General features: G+C 33.9%; 1 non-coding gene across 1 annotated transcript; it reads right to left on the reverse strand.

Moving 5' to 3' along the window:
* Positions 1-1,025: 1,025 nt before the first annotated feature.
* On the reverse strand, positions 1,026-1,130 carry LOC120250963. Its single transcript, XR_005533290.1, has one exon. It is a non-coding gene; the product is annotated as a small nucleolar RNA R71 (small nucleolar RNA).
* Positions 1,131-8,995: the final 7,865 nt, after the last annotated feature.

An 8,995-nucleotide genomic window follows, 5' to 3' on the forward strand; every position in this document is an offset into this window, starting at 1 on the left:
ATTAGATTCAATTACCACGAAAGTGGGAGTTGTTCTAAGTTAGATACATCACTATATTCTGAAAAAAAAAAATAGTGAATATCCTACGATATTCCACCTTCAAAGCAATTAAAATTAACTGAAAAGAATTAGTACGAAGCCTTTTATCTATGATTGTGGTGAACTTTAATCTTAAAAGCCTTTTGCAATCTAAATTAATCACCTTCGCCATTGGTATACTTAATTTTGTTAATTTTAGTTTTCATTACTTATTATTTCTAGAATTCTTATACATATTGATTCGCCTAAATAACTTAATTGCAATAAATTGGTAGTTAGTAACAAAGTCCTCGTGGGAATGATATTTTATTTAGTACTTGAGCGATCCATGCGTTTGCGATATGCATCAATTTTTTGGCACCGTTGCCGGGGACTTGCTTGTTGATATTGATTAAATTTGCAATTTGGTTGGATTACATTTTTTATTTTTATTTTTTCCCCTAATTTTCTTTTGTAATTTTTTTTACTTTTCTTTATAGGAGGTTATTCCTTGTATGCTAAGATCGAGAGGTCTTGCTAACCTTTTGGAGTTAGATCCTAAAGTCAAGCAAAGCTTTCAAATTATAAGACAATAAAGAAGAAAAACTCAAGAATTACAACCATCAATCATGGATGATAATAATAAAATTTTAAAGGATTTCACCACACCAAATGTTCGAGTGTTGCACTTAAGCATTACAAGACCAACAGTTGAAGCAAATAACTTTGAAATGAAGCCTACACTACTCTCCATAGTTCAACAAAATCAGTTTGGAGGCTCACCAATAGAAGATCCCAATCTGCATCTTTCAGTATTTCTAGAGTATTGTGACACTTTGAAGCTTAATGGAGTCTCCACAGATGCTATGAGGCTAAGGTTGTTCCCTTTCTCCTTAGAGGACAGAGCTAGGGCAGGTTGCATTCACTACTTGCGGAATCCATCACAACATGGGATCAGTTATCGCAAGCCTTCCTAGCCAGATACTTTCCTCTAAGCAAGATGACTCAATTTAGGAACCAGATCACTAATTTCGCTCAAAAAAAGGAGAGTTTTTATGTGACACCTAGGATAGATTTAAAGAATTATTGAGGTTGTGTCCCGATCATGGACTCGCAAAAGGGTTATGTGTAGATCTTTTACAATGGACTGAATTATAACACTAGGTTACAATAGATGCTGTAGCAGGAGGAGCCTTGATGAACAAGAGTATGGATGAGGCCTACGATTTGTTAGAAACATGGCTCTTAACCATTATCAATGGTCAAGTGAAAGGGGCATTCGGAAAAAGGTTCCAGGAAATATGATGTAGATGCTTTGGACATCATAGCAGCTAAAGTGGATGCTTTAACTTAGAAAAATATGAATGCAATGGTGGTTTTTAATGTTTTGTGTAAGATTTGTGGATGCATTGGACATGGAGCTATCGAATGTCAATTAGGAAATTTCACCCCTTAAGACCCATCGATGGAGCGAGCCCACTTTGCTAATGATTTTAGCCAAAAAGGGTTAAACAATCCCTTTTCGAATACTTATAACCTTGGTTGGAAAAACCATCCTAACCTCTTTTGTAAGAATAGTCAAAGTCAAGTAAGACCAAGTAATTTCAGACAATAACACCCTTGATTTCAGCAAAGGCCTCCCAATTCTCCACAAGTCCAAAAATCAAATTTGGAATCGTTGCTTGAAACTTTTGTGATGACCCAGAGTAAGCAAAATGAAGAATCTAGTCAACAAATTCAGATTATGAGTGAATCAATCAAGTAATTAACATCCAAAGTTGATTTTATGGCAACTCACAACAAGATGCTAGAGATCCAGATTACTTAGCAAGCAAGCTCTTCATCAAGACCTCAGGGCATGTTCCTAGGTAAACCAGAAATTAACTTGAATGAGCAATAGAATGTTGTGACCCTGAGGAGTAGCACATAGTTGGAGGATCCAAAACTGAGAAAAACATCTCAATCATGATATTAAAATAGAGATAACAGAAAAATCCAAGCCACCATGTGTTGAAATTGAAGACAAAGATAAGGCTATAGACAATGAAGAGGAAGAACCCAAGTATATCACACCAAAGCCTTACATGGCGCCTATTCCTTTCCCTCAACAACTAGCTAAGGCCAAACTTGATAGAAGCTTTGGGAAGTTTCTATAAGTTTTGAAAAAAGTTATACATCAATGTATCCTTCATGGAAGCTTTGTCACAAATGCCATCATATGCTAAGTTCTTAAAGGAGATATTATCCAAAAAAAAGGGAAATTGGAGGAATATGAAACTGTAGCGCTAATTAAAGTATGTAGTGCTTTAATCCAAAAGAAATTACCTCCAAAACTCAAGGACCCAGGAAGCTTCTCCATTCCTTGTGAGGTTGGCAATGCAAATTTCGAATGAGCAATATGTGATCTTGGAACTAGCGTTAGTGTCATGCCTTTGTCCGTATGCCAGAAGCTGGAAATGGGTGAATTGAAGCCGACTACAATCACTTTGCAATTGGGCAACTGCTCTATCTAGCATCAGATAGGTATCCTTGAGGATATACCTATTAAGGTCAGTGAGTTTTTCATTCCAGTTGATTTTGTTGTGTTAGAGATTGAGGAGAATTCTAACATTCCCATTATTCTTATTAGGTCATTCTTAGCCATTGCAGGTACTATTATTGATGTTAAAAGTGGAAAACTATCTTTAAATGTTGGCAATAAAACAATTGAATTTATTTGACTAACCCTACTAAACAATCTTTTGTTGAGAACTTGTGTTGCAGGATCGACACACTACATCAAACTGACAGACAAGAAATGCCAAAGCATTGCTTTAGTGATGATGTTGGTGAACATGAAAGATCATTGGAAGAATAAACCTACCATCCATCTCAAAATGCTAATATTGAAAAGCTGAGGCTAGATTCCATGCCTAATATTTCTAAGGAAAAGAAAGCTTCATAGGTAAAACACATAATTCTTCCTTCACGCCTCAATGGATGTGTAAGTCTGATTAAAATAATTCCTAAACTTCAAACTCATGAGGTTGATGAGTTAAAACTAAATGCTTATGATAATGCCAAGACTTATAAGGAGCGAACTAACCATTGGCATGATAAGAAAATTCTTCATAGGGAGTTTCACAAAGGAGATTTACTATAAATTTTCAATTTCAAGTTGAAACTTTTTCCAAACAAGCTCATGTCCAAGTGGTTAGGTCCATTCCAAGTGCTTAAAGGTTTCATTACGATGCTGTTGAAGTATGGAGTGAAACTATAGGTTCCTTCAAGATACATCAACCAAGAATAAAGCATTACAATGTTTAAGAATAAAAAAAGAAAGTGATGAGTTTTATCCATTCCAAACTTCCCACAATCTCCACTTAACACATGAAAAGAGGTCAAGCTTATGACCTTAAATAAGTGCTTCTTGGGAGGCAACCCAAGTTTTCTCTCTCTTTATTTTTCTTAGTTTTCAATTTGTGCTTAGCAATTTTTAATTTTCAACTCATGCCGATTTTATTTCATACCATTATCTGATATAAATGTTTCACACTTAATTTCGTAGGTTCTAGTCTTGATTCAAGTGAAAGATGTCCATCTAGGTGAATATTCAACAATGGAGGGGTTTTATGAAAAAAAATATATAAAAAGGGGATTTTCAAGAAAAAATACAGGCTACTCATGCTTTAGAACATGGACATATTGTTGTTTTTATGAAAATTCTTCAACAAACAGAAAGTTCCACATGTTACATGTTCAATAAAAGTATGGATGTGGCTCATGGGGCATGAAAAATAGAAAAAAAAAATTAGAGTGAGATGTAATTTTCAAATATGAGATGGGGCATCTTTGACTCACCAATCCCGCCCATCATTTCTTTTGAATTTTGTTTCACTTTATTTTATTTAATTTTTACTTACTTTTTGTTTTCATTTATTTCAAATTCTTATCTTATGTTTTTTAAACAAAAAATATTTTCTATCCCTTTTTGGTTTTATCTCTTTTCCATTTAAAAAAAAAATCTTTGGTGTATCTTTTTTTTTTTACTTTATTTTAAATCTCTTAATTTTTGTTTTTAAATGAACCAATTATTTATTTTATTTTGATGAGTCCACGAATTCCCAAGGCCGCTCACGTGATCCTCCTCCCCATGCCGAGGTAAGTCATCTAACCCATCTAATCATTATGGAATAATCTTTAGAGGTCCACAACAAGAAGATCAGTATAACATGCTAGCTAAAAGAAAGATCGTGAATACTAGATATATCGATAATAATGTATTCCGCACATTAGGGTTATTTGATGACATACATTGGATGATTTAGCGAGTAGGATGGGCACAACTTAGTGAGATGAAATACCCTACTTATGAGAGACTCACTTTAGAATTTTTAAGTTCCATTGAGGTTAATGTACTTTATGGCCCGGGATGTGAGGAATGAAAAATCACCTTTCATTTATTTAATGAAGAACATCACTTAACCTTAGAAACCTTTAATGGAATTTATGGGTTGCCCTGCGGTGGGGATAGATGAATCCCTAGAGATTTTCATACATATGAATTTTGGAGTTCTTTAACAAACGAATCATCCTATGAACCTTCACGAGGTAGGGCGACTTGTCTACGTAATCCTTGTTTTTGATATATTCACCGTATTATGGCACATACATTTTTTTATCATGGTGATAGTGATGGAGTGGTTCAACAGTTAGAGTTACTTTTTTTATGGGCTATGATGAATGAGGTCCACCTTGATACGGGCTTGTATTTAGCTAGGCAATTTTCTTGGGTAGGACGAGCTACGTCCGATGATATTGTTATTGGTGGTCTCATCACTCCTCTGGCCCTTGCTTTTAATTGTGACTTATCTTCTTTGAAAGAGGCTACAAGTAGTACACGATCGACATGGAGTCTTGCATTGTGATGCCGATGATCATCAAAGAAGGCAATGTCTATTGCTTGATTCTTAAAGAAGAAGGACTCCCTCATCCTCTTCTTGACCTTGAGAAGACTGCCGTTCAATGATGTAAAAATTGGAATTTCCCCACCGGTGATCAACCTGCCCCATTAAATGCTGAGAAAGGTGATGGAGGACTTCCATCTTTTTAATCTCACCCAACCTCCACCAACTCACAAAGTGAAAATTTCAACCTTGTATACCACTCTCTCTGCCATCTCCTCTGAGCATCACTGATAGGTAATTTTCTTCACACAACTTCACCAACAGATGTGCGACATGAATGTCTAGATGAAAAATATGGAAACTATATTGCAAGCAATATACAGCTAGCATCTTTCCCAAGTCCACTTTTCTCCACCCCCACACAGATCTTGTGAGTAAACTTTTTCCCCTTCTCATACATTGAGGACAATGTTTCTTTCAAGCATGGGGGGGTCATCTTTTGCATTAGTAATATTTTATGCATGTTGCATGATGGCATTTAGGTATTACATGTTTTGTGTACTTAACCTCTACATCGTTATCATCTTAGTGCATATAGATTTATTTAGGAGTTGCATGATAAAAATCAGAAAGAAAAAAAAACCTTTCATTGATGAATTTCAGAATTCATTTGAATAGCTATTAGACATGACACATAAAGATAGTCCAAGATAAAGTCATTATTCATTATCAAAAGCTTTGGACATACACCTTTCATTTACAATAATATTCATGCTAACTCCATGGCTCTTGTTCATATGCATCTTAATTCAGTATATATCCTTGCAAATGAACTCCTTGAGATTTTGTGACTTTAAGACAAACCTTAACTTTAGTTATATTATATGTCATAAGTGGACAAATAAGAGAGAATTAATATAGGAAGAATTTATTTCAATAAAAGTTTAGTGAAATAATAATTTTTTTACAGTGTTCCACTGCTTTGTGTGGCTGAGTAGCTTGGGGTTTTGGCTCCTGATAAGAGTGTTCCTCTAGCTGAAATGCCATAATTAGGCATAAACGTGTTCATGTAGATTTATATTGGCCAAGTAGTTGGGTGTTTTGGTGCCTAATAAGCATGGGCATCCCTTAGAAAGGCAATTTACAATTTATGTTAGTAAAAAAATTGTAAATAAAAAAAGAGATTTTAAAAAATAATAAAGAAAGTGTCAAATAAAGGACCTATTGATCTTTTATATGAATTTGCTTAGATATATGCCATTTTAAGTGCAATGCTCATTTGCATGTGCAGTGAATGCTACATTTTTAAGTTGTGCTCGTGTATGCTCATTTGCTTTGGTATGCATAGTTGTTTAGTATACTCTTATGATTTTTGCTTGTGGCTTTTTTGATTGTTGTCCATGCTGAATCAATTCTAACAGTTGAGTTTTATCTGAGAAAGGATTCTAGACTAATAAATTCTCCTTAAATTTAATGCTTATTTTGTTTGAGGACAACCAAAGATTCAAGCATGAGGGAGTTTGATAAGTGTTAAATTTATAATATATTTTAATAGATTTAGGTATTATCTCTAAGTAGGTCATGCATCTTTCCCAATATTTTTAATTGGATTTTACTCTTCTAATTCAAGTTACCGATCTTTATTAGTTTATATGCAGATAAGTGGAATTTAGCTTTTATTTGAAACGTGAGTGACTTGTGGTAGCTACCACACCCATGGATCATTGTGCAGAAAATCAAAAGACTAAAACCCTTGAAGAAGCACAACCTGCCCGTGCTAACGAACATAGCCGTGAATGTTTGCCGCTATTTATATAAGGCCGAGAATTTCTTTGAAGGGTTATTTTGGTTATGAGAACAAGGATATGATTTTTCTAAGGGCTGGAGATCATCTAAAGCTATCAGAAAGGAGAAAGAGGACAAAGATCAAGGGAGAGATTCATCGAGCAACAAGAACATCACGCATGAAGAATCAAGAGTTTCTTCATTTTTTTTTTCTTTAATTTATTCCATGTTTCAATCTATGATTGATATGAACCTTTTAGCTTATAAATTAAACATGAGTGAGTAGATATTTTGTTCTAGTGTTGGGATTAGCCCAATGTTTAGATAATTGATGATGTATTGACTTCTATTTTTCGTATCAATGTTTATTTGCTTTTGATTCAATTTTATGGTACTTAATGCTTATGATTGAGCTAGGACCCTCATATTTGATTGATTTTAGACACTAAAGGATGAACTGAAAGGTGACAGAAGGTGTTGGAATCCTAGAATTAAACCTAAAATCCTATATTATGATTTGTTGACGATTACTGGATGTCATAAAATTTAAAAGATATAATTAGATTCAATTATCACGAAAGTAGGAGGTGTTCTAAGTTAGATACATTGCTATATTTTGAGAAATTCCACCTTCAAAGCAATTAAACTTAACTGAAAAATAATTAATAGGAAGCCTTTATCTATGATTATGGTGAAACTTAATCCTAAAAGCCCCTTGCAATTTGAATTAATCACCTAAGCCATTGGTAGCCTTAATTTTGTTAGTTTTAGTTTTCATTAGTTATTTTTTGGGAAAATTGCTTGCATACCCCTGCAAAACCATGAAGTTGCTTAAGTACCCCCATTAAAAAACTATTTGCTTGCATACCCCATAAAACTAGCTTTTTTACTCATATATCCCTGTCGTTAGTTACCATTTGCCACCATTAGGGTTTATGGAATTAATCATAGTTTCCACTTAACCTCACTTAACAAAATTACCCAATTACCCTTAACATCATCGAACCTAAGCCATCTGAGGAAAAATTCCCAAACTTCTCAACCACTCAGCCGCCATCTTTTGAGGTTCCCTTCTCATCAATCCCTTCATGCCATGCCATCTCACTTGCCGACTCTTTCAAATTGGCGTCAGAGATGTCTACGCCATTCCCAGAGGTTTTAACTTAACCCTACTGGACCATCTTAACGCTGGCTACGCCCGACACCATGGCATCTGTGCATGTACCGTTACCTTCACCTTTAGAGGTCTCAACGTGATCAACGCCGTCGCCGGAGCTTACTCGGAGAACCTCCCAATCATGTTCATTGTCAGTGGGCCAACAACAATGACTACTGTACTAATTGGATCCTCCACCACACTATCGGATTATTAGATTTTTCGTAGGAGATCTGATATTTTCAGGCAATGACTTGTTACCAGGTATGGATCCCGTTACCCCCACTTTGTTCTCTTTTGTTTGTGTTATTTGGTAGCGATGTGATCTCTGTTGGTGACCAACAGTATAAAGAAGTGGGAGGCCTAAAAAATTAGAAGGGAGGATCAAAACCAATGAGTTGGATGTTCTACAATTGATACTTAAACATGTATATCTTCGTTTTCTCATTTTTTTTGTTAGTTATTGATTATGAGTTTCATTCTTTCTTTATGTTGTCTTTATTATAATGATTTCATTTATTTTTAAGTTCTAATTGCAAATTCATCTCCATTTTTTAGGTTGCTGTTGAGAATGGAGTTTGAGGTTGTTATTTGGAGATTGTTGTTTTTTAGAAGTTTAATGTGTTTTTGCATTAATGAACATATGTATTATTTTAGTTGATATTAAAAATTTGGTGTTGGATGTAATTTGTTTTAAAGAATTTTATGGGGAACTTGTTTGTTCAAAAAATTTGATGTCCTTTAGAGAACTTGATGGTAAAAAACTTGATATTAGATGGATGTTCAAAAAAATTATTGGACTTTTTCTAATAAATTTCATATGTGATTATATTTTGAGTAGGTGTATAAAATTATTTGTTATATATTGTTACATGTCATAATTTTTACCTATTTTTTTGTTGTGTTTGTAAAGAGCATGTGATAATGTAAAATTTTTTAGAGATGTTTGTAAAAACCTTAAAAATATGAATTTACTCAAAAATTCATGATTTTTAATCATTTTTAAAAATAATTAAAGCGTATATAAAAAAATACATTGGTTATCTATAATTTAAATAATTTAAAGTCTATAAAATATAATAATTTTTTTTTATGGGTACATTAACAAACCCATAATAGTCATTTGTTGAATGAAATGAGTAATGTCTAC

This window comes from Dioscorea cayenensis, chromosome 19, assembly GCF_009730915.1.
Source record: "Dioscorea cayenensis subsp. rotundata cultivar TDr96_F1 chromosome 19, TDr96_F1_v2_PseudoChromosome.rev07_lg8_w22 25.fasta, whole genome shotgun sequence".
NCBI classification, from domain to species: domain Eukaryota; kingdom Viridiplantae; phylum Streptophyta; class Magnoliopsida; order Dioscoreales; family Dioscoreaceae; genus Dioscorea; species Dioscorea cayenensis.